At 40.6% G+C, this 21,042-nt stretch overlaps 1 protein-coding gene across 9 annotated transcripts in view; it reads left to right on the top strand.

Annotated features, from left to right (window-relative positions):
* PCDH15 (protocadherin related 15) overlaps positions 1 to 21,042 on the top strand; it is a 688,108-nt gene that overhangs the window by 98,467 nt on the left and 568,599 nt on the right. For 8 of the 9 annotated variants that reach the window (XR_001876630.1, XM_017826139.1, XM_017826138.1 and 5 more), the window contains 2 exons: positions 12,828 to 12,911; positions 14,329 to 14,567. The gene's annotated coding sequence lies outside the window, so the exon portion shown is untranslated. The remainder of the gene's footprint in view (positions 1 to 12,827; positions 12,912 to 14,328; positions 14,568 to 21,042) is intronic. The other variant, XM_017826140.1, reaches the window with a different exon arrangement.

Raw genomic sequence — 21,042 nt, 5'->3', positions numbered from 1 at the left:
GCCCCTGGAATTCATATTATGCCTGGTCAGCTGCAAACATAAAGAGCTTCGTGCTCCTTTTCTTGCCTCCCAGTCTGTTTGTCAGAGATCAGCTGATGTGCCAATTTGGGATGCATGGGATTGATCCCAGAGTAGCCTTTTGCTGGAGCTGAAATGTGCCAGTCTGCTGTACCCATTATTCCTGTCTGTTATTCCTTCTCATTCTATCTTACTCCACTGTTCTGGCCCTGTTGAATTACTCATGCTGGTAATGTTCCTACATAAATAAACAGAGTAAGAAGACAAATAAGCAAAGAAGAGTCTGATTACCACAAAATTCACAGGAAGGCTGCATTTCAAACTATGGAAATCACCCTTGGCTGAGGGCCACTGTGATTATTTCACATATTCCAGCCATAGCAGGAAACACACTGTTCACTTCTAGAAAGAATAGTTGCTGAAACATTTTTATCTTGGCCTCAGAGCTGGTCACTGAGAAGTATACATGATTTTCAGTGCCAGGGAAGTCTAACCCTGAACTGATGGATGTATGTCCTTCCCCCCTGGCTGTCTCAAGGGCCCTGCCCATCAGTGCTTCGAGAATGTCTGGAAGGGTAAGACCGTGCTCAGCTCTCAGTGCCTGGAGCAGTGTTGTCCATCACTTGTGCTGTTTGCTGTGCCAGAGGTGCCTCTCCTTCGTCTCTCTGGAAATAGTATCCTAGAAACAAAGTCAGGTTTTGGGTTTAAGCTGCGTGTTTGGCAAGATGGATGTTGTTGGTTGGCAGAGTGGTGCTTCTGGAGACCCGTGTCCTTCAATTCTCTCTCGTTAAATGTGCCCCCAAGGTGAAGGTTTTGCCGTGTGCTCCTCTGGCTGTGGATGGGATAAGCAGGTATTTCTCTCAAAGTTCACACCATCAGCCAAATTACTCATCTTTTCCTGAAGCCATGTGGGAGTCCAGAGCAGGAAAAGGTAGATAAAGTAAACACACAGGACGTTTTTGTCTGTGAACTTACAGAAATGAGCCGGTTTGATTGTCCTTTGCCCTGATTTCTAGTCTGACTGAAGGTGAATGTCCCTTATTGTGGATACTCTCCATGTAGATCATGCTTGGTTTGATGGTTCATGAGCCTTTTCTTTCAAACACCACAGGGTAACCCAGCAAAACTAAATTTGCATCTCTTTTCTGCTTCAGGAATATTCATGTGAGACCTTCAGGGCTTTTAATGAGTGACTTAGTAATTCTCCCTGATATCTAATAAGAAAAGGGGATATTTGTTAACAATTTGGCATTTCAACCACTATATTTCCTATGCCTTATGAAGGAATTGCATGGAGTTCATGTCCATGGCCTCGATGAACACCATACTTACTTGTTCCTGTATTGTGCTTTGCCAGCTGCATAATTCAATGTGCTGAAGAATCCTAATGACTGTAAATACTTGTTCTGGTTCTGTGAGAAAACAAGTACTGTGATCCCTTGAAGTTAATGCCCTGTAGACCTCTTTGCAGAAGACAATTTGTTAGTAGAGCACTTTAAAACTAATTTTTAATAATTTTTTTTTAATACTTTCCATTGCTCTCTGGTCTTTGTACGTTGATTCTTCTCCTTGTGCACGCAGAATGTTCTGTTACTGTTCCAATAGTGGTTTTTAATTATCTTTTTTTATTCTGTCAAGTGGATGGGAAAGATAACAAGAATAATACAGGTGCTTGTAATGATCCTCTGCATTTTTCTTCAGGTTAGGTGGCAAAGTAGCTGCAGAGGCACTGAAATGTGAAGTTCTCAGGCTCCCTTAGCCTTGAACAAATTCAAAATCTCAGCATTGAAGCTGAGCTGTACAGTTCACTACAGCTGGGAGGCTGCTTGCTTGTCTTCTTTCCTGCCACTTCCAGATTTCTTCCAAATCTGAATGCGAGTCATGAATTTTAACAACTCTGTTAAAATAGAATTGTGAATGTCAGGATCTGGATGGGGAAGAGTAAGTCAGCATTTCTGCAGTGCAGGTCAGTGGAGTTTCTCAGGAGTGCCGTAACTGGGCTCTTCAAATAGTGGTTCTTAACTATAAGTGTGATTAAACCATGAAGCAAAACAGTTTTTTTTTTACTTCACCTATTGTTTCCAGCTTTGAATCACCTTCTGTAGCCTGTCTTTTCCCGTTCCTGCCCCCTTAGGTTCCTAAAGGGAGCTTTTCCTCCATTTCTCAGATGCCTTGCAGCATTAGCTGCTTCAGTGCCCTTCCTTATGAAAAGTAAGAAACATAATAATCTGTTAATAGACTTATTACCCAAAATTTATCAGTCTAAAATGCTGAAGCAAATTTGTCTGTATTTTCTTTAGTGGTCCTAAGAACAGCCTTATGAGGATATGTCTAATAATAACAAATAGAGGGCAATGTCAGCCTGGACTCAGAAGTGCTGGTATTTCCCTATGAAGTAGTGACAAGATCATTCCTAGGCTGGAGAATCTTCTTTGAGTTCCAACACTGTGAGGAAAGAGGCACAGCAATGATTTGAGGATGCTTGATTTGCAATAAGATAAAAATGAGTTGTCCATTTTGTTCAAAGAAAAGAGGCGTGAAGTGATTTCCTGCAACTTCTGTCTGCATAAACACTGAAAGATGATGTGATACTAAAGGACTCTTCAATCTGGAAGATGAAGGCATAAGAAAGCCTTTTAATAGGATCTGTAGCCTGAGAAACTCCAGTTGCAAATCCTGATTTTTTAAATGGTTATGCTTAAATAATCACTGACAGAGTTCAGCAAAGGATGTGCTACTTTCCCCACCAATGGATGTGTTGAGAAATTAAGATGTTCACTGTCTCCCTCTTTCCCCCTCACAGTGAATAATAGGAAGAAAATCTGTCCCCAGTGCTATCAAAGTTAATCCAGGTTGGTCATAATGAGGACTTCTGCTTTAACCATATATACAGGTATCTATGTGAGAAATAGGAAAAAAAAATAATAAAAAAAATAACTTGATCCATTCATCAGCAGTTGGAGCAGTAGAAATTTCCCAACATGCACCATCTTTGTTCTTATTCTTTATAAACTGATTGTGTAAATCTTGCTTGGATCCTTCATGAGACGTAGTTGAGGTATTAATTTTTGTGTTTTGAGGAACAACAGAAAATAATATTGGCCTATTAAAGTAGTTGTGATAGAGACATACCAAGTAGAAAGGTTCTGTTTGTATGAGGTGGAACATGCTTTCTCACTGGCATCATGAAAGTGGGCAGTGACCTGCCCATAACATACATGTTCCCTTATTGGAAACACAGAATACCCTGAGTTGTGAAGCTCTCACATGGACCATCCAAGTCAAACTCCAAGGAATGTGAAGTGACCATGATACAGTCAAGCTTGGATGTGTTCAGCAAGGAATGGTGCTGACATATTGTTCACGTAGAGGAAAGATTGTTTTTCATTGCTTGCAACGCAAGTCATGAGGCCAATAAAACATGAAGTTGCTTGAAATACGAGGGCATTTTTGTAGGACAAGCATAGAATAGAAAAAAGTGCGTATGAGAGGCAAGCAATGGTCAGCACCGTGGTTAGAAACCTTTTCCCAAAGAATACCATAACTGCCAAAAGGTCCTAATTAAAATTCAGTGAATTGCAATTGCATATTTGCATTTTAGCCTTTGTTGTCCTGAATAACCTGATATGGCTTGGACATCCTCCTTTAGGAACAGTGCAAGAAGTGACTCCCTTTCTTTTTTCTCCCTCTCTCAGTGAAGGGTGAGAAATAGACCTGATAATATCAGAGAATCCCAGACTGCTTTGGGTTGGAAAGGACCTTAAAGCTCACGTTGTTCCACCCCCTGCCATGGGCACAGACAGCTTCCACTATCCCTGGTTGCCCAGGGCCCCAAGTGTAGGATGAACAGATCAAAATATTTAGAGAGCTGATTTCAAAAACTGAAAGAAAAATTCATCATATGTGTAGTTGGTGTAGTGAGGTGATGAACAGACAATCGACAGAGAGATGCTTTAATTTCAGATAAAGGAATGCATGATTTGAAAGGAATGTTTGCACTAATAGTGAATTGATGAGGGGTAAATGCCTGGACAGGAACTGTGTGGGTTTTTCTAGTAGTGTCCCCTCCATCAAGGCTTTTCAACCAAGAAGTCAAAAGGAAAAGAACAAGGGAAAGCAATGGCACAATTAGCAGTTAATTTAAAGTAACTAAAGTGTATTAGGCCCAGTCAAATGAACCATTTAATTTTTGTTCCTTCTTGTTCGTAGTCTCATAAGTATGAGTCATTGGGAAGCCAATCTGGCTTGGTACAGTGCGTGCTGTTTTATAGTCCTTGCTCCTTGCCAGCATAAGCATTTCCTTGTTAATGTTTCACATCTGTTCTTTGTAATTTAGTGATTATGTGCAGGCCTCTGTGTCCTCCTTGTTTATTTTAAAAGGACAGTGGGAAGCTTCACTTACATGAGATTAAATCGATGTCTGTGATTTATTAAAGTTTGGGCGTCCTGGACTTCTTTGCTGGTTTGTGTAAATGAATATTTTTAGCAGAAGATGAAAATGGGGATGGTTGGAGCAAAGTCAGTAATCTGCAGTTCAAATCAGCTGAATGTTTCAGAATTGAGTTGGCAAGTGTATACTGGAGATTTATATAGCTTTCTTATCAGTCACACTCAGGCTCCTTGCAAGCATTTCTGATGCCTTTTTGTTTTATCAAGTATTCAGAGAACAGATTTTCATTCTGTGGGGATCTCTATTCACACAGATACAGGGTATTCATGTCCAAACAAGAATATTTGGTGTTAAATAGAAATCCTGCTTACAGCTGATGTTGTTGGCCATTCAGACATTGGTATAGGAGATGGCAACCACATGTAGTTCAGGTGATTGATTGCATATAATAATATGCAATATGAAAGGGCAAATGACCAGAGTGAGCTCTGTTCAAAAGTGAAAATAAATTATTTACCTGGTTTGTAAATGCTTTAATACCTTCTGTGACTCTGAGGTGCTCAAATGCACGAAAGGGCAAACATAATCAGATAACTTAATAATTATGAATGGTTTTACTGGAGCACATAGTGAGCTTTCATGCATTACAGAGGAAGGTTTATTATTTATAGTAGAATAGAACCAAGAAAAATAAATCTGTTTGTGGAGAAGATACTTTGCAATTAAAATCCTACACAGGACTGGAGTCTGATTCAGATCTCTGCCAAAGCTATCTGTGTAACCTTCAGCAAATTAAACCTCTAGTCTGGGTCGAGCCTGGAATTTAGATGCAGAGCTGTGAGAACCAGGAATCCTGAAAGGGAAGAACCTACATCCCCAGACAATCTGTCTCTGTTTCATATGGACTCAGTATTTATTCTTTTTCATGTGCCTGTGTATTTACCAACCTTTTAGTGCTGACTGGGGTGCAGATGCTCTGGCCCAGGGATTCCTGTGTGCCCAGGGATGTGATCAGGGCATTGTCTTCATTGACAAAAGGGGTGAGGGGATATGCCAGTCCAAAAGGAGAGTACAGTGCATTTGGGTGAAGGCTGCAGTAGGGTTGGGGGGTGTTTTGGGAGCAGAAACTAAGCATAGTGGTGGGCAGAGATTAAAGAGGAGGGTCTGGGTTTGTAGGACTTGCACAGCACCAGTGTGGGGGCACTGCTGGGTCCAAAGTGTGTCTGAGTGGATTCCCCAGTGCAGTCACAGAGCAGTGCTCAGTTAGTGTTCCCTCCAGTGATGGGCCTGAGCAAAAAAAACTGCAAGGCTGGGTGTGATCTTTGCTTTTTTCTCCCTTCTTACGTTCCCAGTGTTCGTATCCTCACATCTCCCGTCAAATGCTGCTGAGCCGTTTTAAGCTCAAGATGAAGGGTTCTTCTTCTCTTCTCTACTTGATTTTCATGCTTTTCCATCATTTTTAGGGCTCTTCTCTTGAAAGTCAGATACCTGTATGGCAATATGAGTTTAGATCAAGTGTGCAATAAAATTTCCTTAGCAAACTCTCTCAGGCTCTGCACACTCAGGGAGCTGGGAAGCCAGAGGTACAGTCATGGGGTCTTTCTCCCGTATAAATTCTGAGCCTCCTCTTAGGCCCATGTAAATGCATGGTGTCTGGGAGCAAAGTTCCTCTGCCTAATTGCAGGCCACCTAGGAAATTCCACTGCCTTTTGTTTGTTTGGAATTGGTGTGGGATGCTCTGATCCTGAGGGGAACAGCGAGCACCAGGTTGGGCTGTCGCCCTTTGCATCTTGCTCTGGGTTTGCTAAGTGTTTGCTGAGTCTCTGCCATCCCTCTGCTGAGTCATCTCCCTCTCCTGACTGAAAGGTCTCAGCTTTCTTTACCACTTTTGAACCCTTCGATTCACTTTTTGAGGTGGGGGAATCAGAATTACATACAAGTTCGCACTGTGGATTTATACAGAAACAGAAGATTTTTTTTTTCTGTTATTTTTATTCTTTATTTTACTTTTTAATTGACTGTCAAGGAGCCTGAGCCAATTTTCTCGTAGCACTGATAGTTGCAGCCCCACATTATGGTTCCTGCACATCAATATTCAGCAGGTGTCCATCATTTTGTGTGTAAAGCCAGGATGTTTTCCCCCTGGGTACATCACTCGACATTTCTTCCCGTTGCCTTCCATCCATCACTGTGATTGCTCAGTCGCTGAGACATGGAGAGTCCATCTGCAGACCTTCACAGGTGGTCCTTGTCTCTGCTGTCTTAACTTCCTTCCTCTCATCCACAGAATGTCACCTTCCTAGTGACTGTTTTCCCAGACTGATCGTGGCTTTGTTGGACAGGACAGCTCCCAGCTGAGCTGACTGCTCTGGGACAACTCCCACTGTTCAATCCTACCGTCAGCTTCCCATCTTCACAACCAGTTATTTATCCATGTGAAGATCCCAACTTTTCTCCATACTTTTTCTGAAGAGAGACATTGTTGACTTTGTGGAGGGACTCAGATGGGGAGTTGATGAAAACCACGTGGCTCATGCGAACACATTTTTCCTGTTATTGATGTAAGATAAATTTTGATTTAGTGATTATGTCTTCTTTTAAATAATCCTGTATGATAGGGATATAATAGCTTCTGGTTTATGGTATTTTAAACTCTAATATGCCTTTGATTCCATCATGTTTTTTAGGTTTTATGATTACAATAAAACAGGCCTTGTAAAGTTACTTATGTCTGTAATATACATTTGCTTTTATAGAGGGCCCGTTGACATCCTCCACTGTAGGGTACAGTATTCTCATATGAAACAGATTTAATTTGGTTTCTTATCCAGATCGTCACATTAGATATACAGTGCACATACTTCTTCTATTCATGATATTTAGGGGTTTTTTATACTTAAACTGACATTTAGATAGAAAGAATAAATTTACTTGGCTATTTCTCAATATCCTATGAGAGTTACATCAGGAATCACATTTGAAGTACTGACATTTCCAGCAACAATGCCTGTATTGTAAGCCCACTGGATATGTTGATGAAATCAAATTTTGTTAGGAAAATATGTAAAAAAATTATTTGCAATAAAAACAGGGAGAGGGAGGGGCCTTAGCAAAGTACTGTCAATCCCACCCCCTCAGAAGCTATATGAAATCTGGCATTTCTCTGCTGAATTGACTGTGTCAGAGTTAATGCTGGAGAAATGCCAGAAAATTATTTGAAATCTCTTTCTGAATATGAAATGTGGAGGCACCAGGCAGAGGATTCCCTGAAGAGAGGGAGCAGAAAAGCTGTCTGTGCAGCAGACAGAGAAATCATCATTCTTAGCACTGGGATATTTTTAGATTCTCTCAGCCTGATGAATAGACTCAATATAGAATATATTAATTGCTGCTGCAGTCAGAAGTATTGAGAAACTCTAGTTCTCCACCCACAATTAATGGGGATTTCCATAATCTTAGTTTTGATTATTGCTTTCAGTAAAATTCAAGTTAAATATCATGTTAGATAGAAACTGTTTCTTTGTTCATAGTTGACTTTATAAAGTATTTGTAAGCTGACTAAACACCATAGCCATAGGAAGAGACTTCTTAATCTTTAATATTTTGTTCACTTGTTAGCAGTGAAGACAGTTAACTACTAAACTTAAAACTACCAAACTTGGCTTAAAATGAGGGGCATGGGAATGGTTGTGTACCTTCACGAGATTCCAATACTTATTTTGATTCATTGCAACTTGGATGAAAAGTTCCAGTATCAAAAGGTGTGATAGACAGCTTTATGTGAGCTTGCAAGAGGTTAAATATTTTCAGTTTTGGTTTTGTTTCGAAATGTCATTTTTAAATTTATTTTTACCAAATTCCGGCTCCACGTTAAATTATTTTTTTGAATTGATTTAGAAAGAGAAAACATACCAACGATGCTAAAAGTTCAAATAGAATGAAACAAAAATTGTGGAGTCCAACTTTGAGGTTTCTGTTGGAGACTTTAGCTGACATAGCTTTGGTGTTTTGTGTTCTGTGTGGAACATATAATCTGTCAGGCAATACATTTAACAGAGGAAATACTGAATATGCTTGTGGTGCATTTCATGCTGTTCTTGAAGACTTAGTTTTCCCTTGTCTTTTCAGGTGTTTGGGTGTGTAACAAATCAGGAGTATCTACATTTCTGTACATGAGCCATCCCATGACTCTGAGTGTCCTCTCTGGAAACGCTGATTTATTGTACTTTGTAGAACAGAAGGTGGTTGGGATGTCTGATGTAGGTTCTTGGTTCTGCTGAGGGGCAAGAGGAGAAGTGAGCTGGTTCTGCCACTTCAGAAGCGTGTGTGGCTTCACAGCTCTTGATTTCTCCATCAAATGAGTTTATGACTCAGCCTCTCTCATCAGTTTGTTAAAGCTCAGCCTCTAATTCATTTCAGTATTCTTCAAGTAAATGCCTGAAATTTTGGAGTGTAAAACAGACGCTGTACAATGGATTTTGATTAAAATACCAGCATATGTTCAGATGTAGAATGAATTGAAAACCAGTTACACCTGAAAAGCCTTTGCCCCTGCCTAAAATAACTGAATAGGCTGCCTGGAGTTGGTTACTTTTAAATTTCGCCCTATGAGTCTAGAGCAAAACCATTGCCATTAATACACTTAAATACCATTAAGATCTTCATAAGGTTATGGAATAAATAATAGTGGCATTATTTGCTCTTCCCTGTGAGGGTGGGGAGGCCCTGGCACAGGTTGCCCAGAGAAGCTGTGGCTGCCCCTGGATCCCTGGAAGTGTCCAAGGCCGGGTTGGACGGGGCTTGGAGCAACCTGGGCTGGTGGAAGGTGTCCCTTCCCATGGCAGGGAGTGGAACTGGATGAGCTTTAAGGTTCCTTCCAGCCAAAACCGTTCTGGGATTCTCTGCAGGACATGTCTGTGACAGATCCCTTTAACCAGACACAGGCATTTATGTTTTCTTTGATGTCCCCTATCACAGTCAAAGCAACAGCTCTGCAAGGCCTGGGAGAAGACGGCTGTGGAAAGCTTTCTTCATTGCTTTAGGACTTTTAAGTACATCAGCTGCTGGGATTCTCATGGTCTGGTTCAATATGTGCTTCAAGACAACATAAAAACACAAGATGTTTTTAGTCCTGCTACAGATCTTATATATCAATTCAGAAGCTTTTTCTAGTTGTTTTAGTGGCACTGGAAGAGACTGACAGCAGGAGGTGGACAGCAGTGGCCACCTCCCTGTGATGTGCATCCTGGATTTCAACCCAGAGGGTCAGGCTGATGCTGAGAGCTTTGCCAATGCCTTGCTGATACCCACTGCGATATTTCCTTTTTCTTCTTAGTTTGTTTTTTTTACTACTGGTGTTGTGTTTCAGGATGTGCAGTTTCAGTTCACATTTCTGCTAGGGCCAGAACTGAACCGTTACCTCACATACACAGTTCCATAATATATGATGTTCTTTGAGGAATTTCAGAATTTTGCTGATGAGCTTTTTGCCAGCAAGATTTCTTTTTAGAAGGCTGGAAGCTAGGAAGACAGTTCCTGTGTGTAACAGTCCTGTGAACAGGATTCTGCTTCCAGTGTAGATCATAGCTGTAGTTGGAAAACTTGGGTCTAGTCTGGAGTTAAAATGGGAGAAATAATGTAATGGATCTGTCTGGTGTCAGCTGCTGCTGCTGCCTGCTCTCTTTCTGCAACCCCCAGCTCGACATCATCTCCATTTTGGCAATTATTAACTAGATTAGTTAAAAATACCCTAATTCTAGCTAATTATTTTAGCTACAGTGACTGAAAATATAGCTACTGCTATATTTAGTTGTGAAAAAAATTAAAATGCATTGCTGAAGTTTCACTGACTGGTACTGTGAGTCAAGCATTAATCACATAGATATATTCATTTTTTTCTGGTTTTTTTGGGAGTTGACTGGCTGTGGTGCAGTATTAAGAAGGAAGCCTCTATCATGGTAGGGAGAAACTGGAGTCTGTAGTTGTTATAAATGGGTCCAGTTAAATAAGAAATCGAGTATGCAGATTTGGCTCACCTCTAAAGAAAAATAGATCATCTGGCACTTTTCTGTTAGTGAAGATTTTTACATTAGGATGAAAAAAGACTTGGCTTGAAGCGGATGCCTTAGTAATGAGATGAGGGCAGCACTCTGGGAGAGAGATTCCTTGCCAGAACAGAGACCTGGGGAGGAGAACAAATAGGAGATGTAAGAACTGAGTGAGAAAACTGCTCCTGGAAAGGGTTTCTCCCCATGTAGCTGCCACTCTTTACCTGGGTTTGGATGCCATCACCAGGCTTGTTTGTGTTCGTGTTCACATTGTCTTTCGGAGCAGGACAACAATGGTTTGTTCTGGGCTCAGGAAATCCCTCCAGAAAGGTCTGTTTCCCTGATTTTCAGACATCCCTAGGTTTCTCCCCAGGTGAGGTTCATTCTTTGGCACTGGGAAACTTTCACTCCTCCTTACAGTTGATAATGACTGAGAAAATAAATCAGTTAAAGGTTACTGAAGTACTGAAGGGTGCAGTTCTGTTGTAACTGAAGCCAGGAATGTCACCAGGCTTAATGAGATGATTTGTCTCTCCAGTAAAGGGTTGTTTTTCGTAATTTATATCCATTAACCTTTTACTTAAAAATTACTCAAATTATAGTATGTTTTCCCATAGGAAACATCCTCATTAATGTGGTTGACTTTGTATAAGAAAAATAACTTCTGCTGTTTGGACTGGTTTATTTTGTATACTTTTAGCCAGTTTTTGTGATCCCTGCTATTTGAACCTTGGCAACTACCATCCTTAAATTCTAGTTTTCATTTGGTTTCAGTCAATTTTTAATGTATGTAGTAGTTTTGTACTGTAAGCACTAGTTAAAAAATAATAAATACATGAAATGTTAATGAATAGTCATGTCATGAAACATTCTATGCTATATTTACTGGGGTCCAAATATACCTGAACCCATTTATTTCCCACTTGGGAACCCCAGACTGCAAAGTTTAGAGTGTTTTATGTTAATATGATTAATTTAATTTTTTCCCCTTGAGTGCTGTGATTTTGTTAATTTTTTATTCCCCTTTTTAAGACAAATGACCCTACCTCTGTTTTTTTCTGATGTTTTACATGATTTCAGGAATCTTTATTAATTAACTGAAGCCCTTCATGTCCTGGAAATGTATTTGATGGAAATTTGAGAGGATCTGACAGATTATACTGTGATTTTGAATCATTAGCAATATTTGATGGTTTATTTAAGATCAGATCTCTGCACTTAGTTGATTATCTGAGATTGCTGAACTTTTGCACTTTGTAGACTTCTCTGCTCTTTTATCTCCTGACCAAATTTCTTGCTCTAGGGTGAGTATTCAGGGACTTTACTGGCCCAAACCTTTGAACCTACTGATAGAGAGGAAAAGATGGATCAAACAGGGAAGTGTGGCAGGTGAAAACAGGGAACAAGGGAAATTCTTGGAACAAATGCCTTAGTGTTAGAGCCTATCTTTCTTCCCTCACACACATGTACATACTCGCCTACTTCTCTGGAAAACAGAGGAGGAGTATGTTTGTGTGTATTCCAATAAAATGTATTTTAATAAAACGCCTGGAAAAAGTAATTCAACTTCTCATTTTTTTCACGTACGTTATTAGAATTGAGGCAAACTTTCAGATACTTCAACACTGAGTGGGTTTCTGCTTCTCCTAATTCCATCCTTTTTGTTTATTTTTCTTCTTACTGGCAATTTAATAAGGCAGCTTGGTAGTCCTGCAATATGAGATTCATAGTTGGCTTGATCTTGTTTTTCATTTTTCTAATGGATTTTCCTCTCCAATGGTGCTTTTCTCCCCCAGTCCTTGACATATTCCTAAGAGTTCTTGCTCACCTTAGAATTCTTTATTAATGTTAGCACACTTGAGCAGGGGAAGATTGCCAGGAACGTGGAGGAACAGTGGGCTAAATGTCACTTGTCTGGAGAACAGCTTTGTGAAATTCGTGGTGGTTTTTCTTTTTCACAGCACTGATAACCAGAAGAGGGGAGTGGTGAATATTTTTGATAGAAAGCAAGTCTTGGAGGGTGAGCCTTTTTTGGGGAGGGGGAGGAATCTTTAAGCTCTGAAACGTTTGACACTGGGGTGACACATGTCTGTGTGTGTATGTGCACGTCTTGTACAAAGAAATTTTTTAAGTTAGGAATTCAAACACTCGGAATTCCCGGATATACCATTTACTTTATTCTTCCCCCTTTGGTGCTGGGCCCAAGGCAGGAGCCTCCTGGAGCAGAGGAGTGTGGTTCCAGCTGGTTTCATGATAAATATGCACAGCAGAGGTGAATTAAGATTGCACCAGTAGCTATAGTGCTGATGTTTCCAGCACTTTGACTGTGAGCCCTCCCTTCTTAAATGTCCTTTTCCCCTATCTTTTTGTAGGTAACTTTGTTTAAGAAGCTTTAGAAAAGTTCTGTTTCATAGTGCTGAAAAACAGGAAGAAAACATTTCATACTTTGGAGCAGGGTCAGTTTTCTCGTGAAGTGTTGTTGAACTTCGTGATTTTTCTAATTTTAAGCATATGACCCATGGCTGAGGGATATTTTATGTTATTTGAAGTGCCTCTAATTTCCTCTACATCGAACAAAAAGAGGTTATTATTCTTCAGCACCAACTCCTTACACAAGCATCTTTACTCATCCCTATGCCAAAGAACTAAAGAACTTATTCCTGAATATCTATGGAATGTTTATAGCAGGTTTAGCATATATGTGCATCTGAAGTGATTTGGAAACTGGTATTTGTTTCAAGCATGGTTAAAGGAACTCTGCTATTCTGCCTTGCTTCCTTACCAGCAAAACTTATTGCCTAGGTTGTGTTCCTGAGGTTTTCAGCCCTAGCATTGCATAGATTTCTTTTTCTTGCCATCTGGACCAAGACTTTGTCTGCTTTATCTACGAAAAGTGTTGCAAATTGATTGGGTTTTTTTTTTTTTTTTTACTAAGAAAAAGTTATTGGAAGACAAAACCCACTGGCTCAGATCATCCTGTGCTTCTGCATTTGATGGTGCAGCAGCTCCAGCTCTGCTGCTCAGCTCGAGGCTTCTGTGCCCACTGCAGCTCCCCAGGCTGGCACTGTGGCTCTGTGCAAGTCATCATCTGTCCATTAATTGGATATTAAAAATTCATTCTAGTGTGTTTCACTTTGTTTTTCCTGGATGAAATTATTACTATTTCAAGTTGCAAGTTATCCTGATGTTTTAAAGAAATTTTAACTCACAATTTTTGTATTTTATTACCATTTTCATTTAAAAAAAAATTAAACAGAACAAGCCTTGCACTTTATATTTTCTTTCGTATTTTTGAAATGACTTCATAAAATGATTTTTATTTGAAGTGTTATTTTGTTCTGATGAGAATACACAAGAAACATTCCTGTTATATTTTCTGTGGTCTGGTAAATGCTGTTGGACCTCTGTTTAAGACCATTTGGGGTTTGCTGAAGATACATAGGGGTTTAAACTGTAGTTAATGAAAAGTACTAAGAGGTTAAGGGGTTTTTTTTTTTCCCCATCTGAAGAGCAATGGTGCATGAGCAGAACTCTTTTTCTAGAAAATACTGCAATATTGCAAGGGAGGGTTGGGATAAGAGGATCTTTAAGGTCCCTTCCAACCCAAGCCATTGTGTGATTTTTGTAACAGGCAGTAATTGCTTTGTGACTAACCAGTTTTAAATGAGGTTTGGTTGGGGGAGAATGGGCTTCAAGTTGTTTATTTGGTCTTAAGAGTGGTTTTGGAAGGCACTTCCCTTGGAATCATTCAGGCTGCCCAGTCCTGTGCTGAGCACCTGCTCTGCACCCAACTCAGCCAACTGCTGTCTGATCCGGGTCTTGCTGTCTCTGCTGACATTGCCTTCTCTCTCTTTGTGACTTTGTCTTTCACAGAGCATGGGCTTCTCACCGACTGCAGCACTACAAGTGACGTGCTGAGCAATGTGGAGAGGGAGTAGAAGGGATCTGCTCCATGGATAATGCCTCTGGTGGTTCTGCACAGACGTAGAATAAGGTCCAGCAGCAAGCAAGACTGAGGGGGCTGGAGAAGAAGGTTGCTCAGAGAAGAACAAGGGATACAGTACATTCAGCTGGGGTGTTTGTCGGGAGCTGCCTACGCCCAGGATGGAAAGGTGAGGGTCTTTTATTTCATTTTGGGTTGATCTGTTGGATTCAGGGAACACAATTCTTTAATAGTAAAGAAAACAATGGCAGAACCCTCGAATCATTTGTGTTGGGAAAGATCATTGAGTCCCCCCCTGTGCCCGATGCCCACCTTGTCCCCCAGCCCAGAGCACTGAGTGCCACGGCCAGGCCTTCCTGGGACACCTCCAGGGATGGGCACTCCAAACCTCCCTGGGCAGCCCCTGCCAAGGCCTGACCACCCTTTTTCCAGCAAGAAATTCCTCCTGCTGTCCAACCCCATGATTTGTCTTTAATCTGTATCTTTATTAAAGATGCCTGAAGAATCACACATGCTAATTTGCTTTAGTTTGGTAAGTTGACTTAATATTTAATTTTAGCTCAGTTCTGGTGATCAAATGTCCTTGGAACAAAAATTTCCAAGGAGGTGACTCTTAATGGGCAGCTAAGGGAAGAGAACAGGTGAGGTGAAGAGATGGAAGGAAATGCTTGAAAACTGGAGGCAGACTGGAATGGCAGAAAGCAGCAGATCCTTGGCAGGAGGCTGAAATCAGATAAATACAGAACAGAAACAGGAGAGTAAGAATGAAGTATTGGAAAAGTAATTTGAAGATGAGCTTGGTTATCACATTACTTGATGCTTTAAAATCCAAATTATATGGAATTCAGGAAATACCACCATGGGAGTAGATAAAACATTCTTAACTATGGTTTGCAGGGGATGTCCAGGCACGTGAAAGTCATGTTCCCTTGCGGCCTTTTCTTATCTGTTTGCAGCTGATGGAAAGCATCCTTGATAGGGTTTAAACTGTGGTGTGCAAAATCATAACTGACAATTAGAGGCAATTAGGAAGACAGTGTGAAATGTCTTATGTGCTTCAGAAACTGCTCCTCTTGTTCTGTTTTGAAGGGGAAGTATGTGCTGTGGAAGGCACCGGTTAAGTAATTTTCAAAGTGTGACATTTAAGTATTTGCTCATCACATGGTTGCCTGAAAGGGTTCCTGCCCTGTGGGAAATGTGTGTTATTAAATGTTGCAATAGATTTACAGTTTGTGTTCTTGATCATCTCAGTAGTACAACCTGACCTTTATTTGTGGCATCACCTAAAACTTGATGAAATTAATTCCAGTGCAGAAGATTACTATACTCACATCTGTTTCCTTTGTCAGTCAACCTGGTTAATTAACTTTCATGCTGGTGTTTTCTCGGTGGCATCTATAAATATGTACAAATGGCAACACAAAGATGGTTTGGTTGGGGTTGTTTTGTTTGTTTGGTTTGGTTGTTTATTTAGGTTTTGGGTTTGTTGTTGCTGTTGTTGGTTTTTTGTTTGGGTTTTTTTTTTTTGTTTGTGTGTTTGTTTTGGTTTTTCTTAATATTATGAGTTATCTTTCAGCACACTCTTAATTGACACTCCCTCTGCTAAGGTGTGTCCCACGAGCCTGTGAGGTTGAGCTCATAGAGAAGGAAGTGGCTGTGCAGGTTTTTATGGCTGTACTTGTACTTCCAATTGCAAAGAGGAGTCAAACAATCTATTAGGAGTAAACTCTGATTTGTGGCAGCGACGCCTTCTCAGCCACAAACTAATGAAAGCCTGTACATAAAATTCCACAAGTTGATCCCCTTGCCTGATAGGTTAATATGCTAGGTTAGGCATTATCCAGGCAGTAAAATTCTGCATTTTTTGTGGAAGTAACAGGGTTACAATCAACCTAGTCAGAAAGTTTAGGCCCCTTTTTATGTCACTCTTTTAGCAGCATGTCTCAAAATAACACTCAGTGTGAAGTCAAATGAAGACACAGAAAACCAGAAAATTCAGACTGAATGGGCTAATTGTTATTTATTGTTTACATTTAACTTAATTTTGCAAAGAATAGCTAGGATTAAACTATATCAAGGCTGTATTTGTGCAAAATGATAAACATTAAGGAATCCTGACAAGTTATTGAAGTTTTGCTGTTTAGCGTTGCAGGTTTTTTTCTCTTTTAAGTTTGAAGCACAAAGTTCAGAAATAGGAAAGTTTAAAAGTATTTATTCTGTTAAGGAGTAAATGTTGACCCACTCTAAAATATGAGCCATCCCAACCATTTCAAGCAATTGTTGCATCACAGGTGTTCCAGAAAGATCTTTCAGGCAGGGCTTGTTGTTGGTACTGCTCTTGTTTATTAGCACACCACGGTGAGTAAAAATGATACTTCAGAAATTGAGAGTTGCAGCAAACTCTTAGAATAATTCTTTTCCCAGGTGTTTTCCATTGTAGCTTTATGCAGTTTGTGCCACACACCAAAAAAAAAAAAAAAAAAAAAAGTGAAAAGCAATCATGTTAAAATTAGTTTTCAGTCATGTAAATAAAATGGTTCTTGTGCTGTGCTCAACCAGACTCTTGAACTGCTGGGTGGATTGTGTTGTTGCATTAGCATCAGCTGTGGTTAACACTTCAGTCCTAGGGAAGGACTGTAGTAGGAACTGTATGAAATGAAATGAAATAATCGTGTTTTCACCCACCTGAGAACTTGCTTGGGTAAAGCTCTGCCCCGTGGAATCCCTGTTCCTTACGTGCACGTTTATGTGGCCGTTCACAGGTTTCAAGCTACAATCTTTGTGGGAGCCTTAAGTGAGGCGTGGGTAGTCATAGTGAGGTGGAGGTTGGACTCTTCTCCCGAGCAGCAAGTGGCAGGACGAGAGAAATGGGCCTCAAGTTGCGCCAGGGGAAGTTCAGATTGGATATTAGGAAAAAAAGAATTCACAGAAAGAGCTGTAAAGCACTGGAAGGGGCTGCCCCAGGGGAGTGGTTGGAGTCACCATCCCTGGAGGTTTTCAAAACACGTGTGTTTGCAGCACTTGGGGATGTGGGTGAACACGCTGGTGCTGGGTTGGTGGTTGGACTTGCTGATATTAAAGGTCTTTTCCAACCTTAATGTGATTCTGAGATTCTAAGCTGCTGCTGGAAAATCTTTCTCCCAACTCTAGGGCCTTCCTGCCCTGGTATTCCCAGTGTGACTTTGCTAATAGAGGGTGTAATTGTGGTGATGGCAGAAATATGGAAATCCTGATTTAATGAAATGCATTTGAGCAGTGGTGGTTTCTGCTGGATTGATCTCACACCACTGTTGTGTTCCTGGGCACTGCAAACCTCTCTCACTCACTCTCCCTTACCTTCTCTCACTCTCCTCCTGACTGCAGTTGTAAGCTCTGGGGGCAAAAATTTCCTGTTACTTCATTGATCTGTAACAACTGGTTTAGTGTGGGACAGACCCCACCTGTGTGCTCAGACTGATTTTGTCCTCACAAACAGTTCCATAAAATTGGAGTCCCAAGAAGTAGCTCTTTCCACAGCTGAGCCAGAGTCTGACAACAATGGGGTTGTCCTCAGTGGGAAGTGGATACTTCTATGATTATTTTGCATAAAATTGCATCATTATTTTTCATACGTTCACAAATACTTTTCTTATCTCAGATTTACTGTAGCAAATGTAGTAAATTATTTCCAAAACTCACAATCACTGTTTTCTTCCATTCTCAAAAGAAAAGCCTCCACTTGTATTTGATGCAGATGTACCAGCTGGAGAGGTTGTTCAGCTTCTACCTTCAACTACTTTCAGTTTGTGATTAAAAAAAAGAAAATAACAACCCCCAGCCTTTGGCTGTGGAAGCACCTTTTATCCCTAATTCAAAAACTATTTAAAGAGAAAAGGCTGTTATAAATACTGGCCCTGTTACAGGCTCAAGGAATGTGGTTTCAACTTGAGTTGGCTACAAAACCAGTATTGGAGAAAGCTTCCCAGGTGGTGAATGATGGCCTATTAGTACTGCCTTTACTGGCATTTAGATTACACACCTCTTTCTGAGGATTTTTTCCTTTCCCAAAGCTGGCAGTCACTTCAGGTTTACGTACAGATTTCCTGGAAACTTCTTATTTCTTAGCAGTGGCACCTGTGCTGATGTCCGGAAGCTTGATTGGAATCAATAAATGTAATGAGTAGTGAGATTAATTCTCCCAGCACTCCAAAATCTTTGGCAGTTGCATTAAACTTTCAAATCTCATATAAATTTCTCAAGCAAATTTATTTAGTAGACTCCAGTTATAGCTGTCTTGGACAATACAAGAAGGTAATAAAAATGTGGTTCAGAGAAGAGAAGGGGAGGTGAGGGAGCAGGTGTCCAGTGCTGCTCAACCCGAAGTCACAGGGTCAGCAAAGTGCTGTCAGATGTACATGGCATCTCATGTGCTTCATTTAGAAAGAGGACATTTAGTGAACTCACTTTAGGGGATGGGAATATTTTTTGATAGTTTTTTCTTTTCGTAGAATCACAGAGTGGTTTGGGTTAGAAGGGTCCTTAAAACCCATCCTGTTCCATCCCCCTGCCATGGGCAGGGGCACCTTCCACTAGCCCAGGTTGCTCCAAGCCCCGTCCAACCTGGCCTTGGACACTTCAGGGATGGGGCAGCCACAGCTTCTCTGGGCACCTTGTGCCAGGGCCTCCCCACCCTCACAGGGAAGAATTTCTTCCCAATATCCAACCTGAATTTCCCCTCGGTGAGTGGGAAGCTATTCTCCCTTGTCCTGTCCCTCCATCCCTTGTCCCAAGTCCCTCTCCGGGTCTCTTGGAGCCCCTTTAGGCACTGCAAGGGGCTCTGGAGTCTCCCTGGAGCCTTCCCTATGCAGAATAGCTGTTTTAACCTTTCCTTTAGGAAACTTGCTGTGTCACACAGAACAAGTCAGGTATTACCAGATAAAGTGGTGTTACAAAACCTGATAAGTATTTCATCTTTCAGACACTTCAAGGATTGTTTTCTCTTTGAGACAGCTCAAAATGATCAACTGTTACCTAGTCTGAAATGATCAGTTTTTGACTGCCTCACAATAACTCATTCTTTCCATTTTTCCTTTTTTTTTTTTTTTTGAAGTCCACGGGTGGTTCTCGAGTTGTTCAGGAAAATAAGTCTTTCTGAGTTGAAGAAATACACACGTGAATTGACGTTGGTTTGACGATGTGCTGCTTTGCCTGTGCGAAATAATCAGTAGCAGGGGGGAAATATTCAAAATCTTGCTTTTATTTAAGCAGATGTGGTGTTTAAATAATGGATTGAGCATGTCACACTGCATGAAAAGAGATTCGAGGCCATTAGCTCTGAAGTCTTACAGTCTCCTGTATGATATCTAAATTATCAAGAGCAATTGTTGCTTCTGCTACCTTGGTATAATATTCTTGCTTTTAAAGGGAAGGATGCTTAAACATTTTTTTTCCCACCAGACAAGTATTAGCTTGTATTTAGCATTAAAAAAACCCCTTGTGTAATGACACTGCCTGTGTATTCACTGAAGGTATTTGTGCTCGCTGTGACCAGGCTTGTCATGAAGAAATGTCCTAGTTTTCCTTTGAATGACAGTGTTCATTAGGCAGAACATAAAAGCTGAAATTCAGATCTGAAGCCATCTCAAGAGCTGAGTTAATTAGTCAGTTTATGGTGGAATAGGCAGTGACCTAAAGTCATCATGACATAGGGAGTTATTACCACCACACCACAAGCTGCTTAGCCCAGGTATATTTTCCCACCTGAAGCTAGTCTGGGATTTGGTGTTAATTAGCTGCCATGTTCTGTTGGTGTAATCACATGTACATACTCCTCCTGTTTACACACACATATGTGCACATATGTTTGTGTTTGTTTTCGTTTGTGCTGGAGGTTTGCATCAAGTATGAATATCCAGGGATTTCTTTTTTCCTCTCTGTGGTTCAGCTATAAAAACATGTATCCCACAAGTTGAAAACCATTGATATTTTATGCCTACCTTCATAGCTGTTATTCAGGCCACAGTAGTTTTCAGATCACTATAAGGAATTTATACCATAGGATCTGCTATGGATTAGATTCCACTGGCACAGGTTGCCCAGAGAAGCTGTGGCTGCCCCTGGATCCCTGGAAGTGTCCAAGGCCAGGTTGGACGGGGCTTGGAGCAACCTGGTCTAGTGGGAGGTGTCCCTGCCCATGGCAGGGGGTGGAACAGGATGGTCTTTAAGGTTCCTTCCAACCCAAACCATTCTGGGATTCTATGATCTCCAAAAGAATATCGTGCATTTTTGCCCCAGGATACTGTAGTGTGCTATAATCAGAAAAAGAATGTATAAGGATATTAATAAAATAATCCTGATGCTTGGTGTGATTTATTTGGATGATATTTCTTTATGGAAGGAGAGGACAACCTGATGGCCTTTGATTTTTTTGGTTATTTTACCAGAAAAACGTATACTGGACATGTCTATATTATGACCCTGTAAAAATCTCTCTGAAGTTGACCAAACCAGCTTAGAGATAAGAGATAAGTTTTCTTTTTAGGTACCATGTAGACCTTGAAAGGCTGGTAGACATAGTTCAGTGTCTTTCTGTGACATCACAGGTTGTACTTCATGACAGTTTTTTCTAATTCATTAATAAATAAGTAATTTTTATAAAAAACAGT

The sequence above is a fragment of the Lepidothrix coronata genome, unplaced genomic scaffold (genome assembly GCF_001604755.1).
Source record: "Lepidothrix coronata isolate B3197 unplaced genomic scaffold, Lepidothrix_coronata-1.0 Scaffold124, whole genome shotgun sequence".
Lineage (NCBI taxonomy): Eukaryota > Metazoa > Chordata > Aves > Passeriformes > Pipridae > Lepidothrix > Lepidothrix coronata.
The sequence above is the reverse complement of the archived record's forward strand: the minus strand, read 5'-3'. Positions and strand labels throughout refer to the sequence as shown.